Genomic DNA, 937 nt, shown 5'->3' on the forward strand with positions numbered 1-937 from the left:
TCCCACAGGTCAGGGAACCCTGATTGCTCTTCAAGCTGATGAGGGAGAGGGACTTGATCGGGGGAGGGGGAGGGAGATGGGAGGCGGTGGCGGGGGGGGGGAGGCGAAGATCCTTAATTGAATAATAAAATTTAATTAAAAAAAAGAACCTGCATTATTGTTTCCAGATACAGAAGTTTGCATGTTTTATAAATATTGATTGAGACCAACACACCTATGTACAGTGCCTTCTGTCTAATCATATGTAAACACAGATACATATACACAGTGCAATGTTGGCTCAGCCAGGATCCACCTTACATACATGCTTAAACAAATGACTATCAAACCAGAACTGCTGTGTCAAGGGGACTTTCTATACATAGGTGGATAGCTTTTCTTAAGAGACAGAATTTAGGTGGTGCACATCTTTCTAAATGGTATCAGCATTGTTTGCAAATGACAGATTCCAGTGCTTCAACTTAGGGGTTAGTTCACTGTGACCCAGGAACTGGGAGTGGAGCCCCTCAACGTGCCTTTAAGTTAGGAAAGAAGTGAAAATCTCAAAACATGGGGAGTCTCCTTTGCTTCCCTAAGAACAAAAGTCACAATGAAATCAGATCACTTTCTTCATAAAACCTAAATGATAAACCCAGCAATGGCCACATGACAAAATTAGGACCACTCAGTTTCTGAAAATCTATCATTTTATTTGTTTGTTTGTTTGAGTCAGGGTTTCTCTTCGTAACCTGGAGAAAAGCTCTAGATTTTTTTCATTTCTCTTTTATTCTTGTTTTATTTTATTTTAATTTATTAGATTTTTTTAAAAAGGCCAGTCCAAATTCTCACTCCCTCCCCTCCTCCCATTCCCTCCACACACCAAGCCTTAGATTTTTTTAAAATTTTTATTGAAAAAAAAATTCCGCCTCCTCCCAGCATCCCATTTCCCTCCCCCTCC

At 40.1% G+C, this 937-nt stretch overlaps 1 protein-coding gene across 1 annotated transcript in view; it reads left to right on the plus strand.

The window, feature by feature from the left end:
* Ppef1 (protein phosphatase with EF-hand domain 1) overlaps nt 1–937 on the plus strand; it is a 112394-nt gene that overhangs the window by 97651 nt on the left and 13806 nt on the right. The gene's annotated exons all lie outside the window — the stretch shown is intronic.

Source organism: Microtus ochrogaster, chromosome X, assembly GCF_000317375.1.
Source record: "Microtus ochrogaster isolate Prairie Vole_2 chromosome X, MicOch1.0, whole genome shotgun sequence".
In the NCBI taxonomy this organism is placed as follows: Eukaryota; Metazoa; Chordata; class Mammalia; order Rodentia; family Cricetidae; genus Microtus; species Microtus ochrogaster.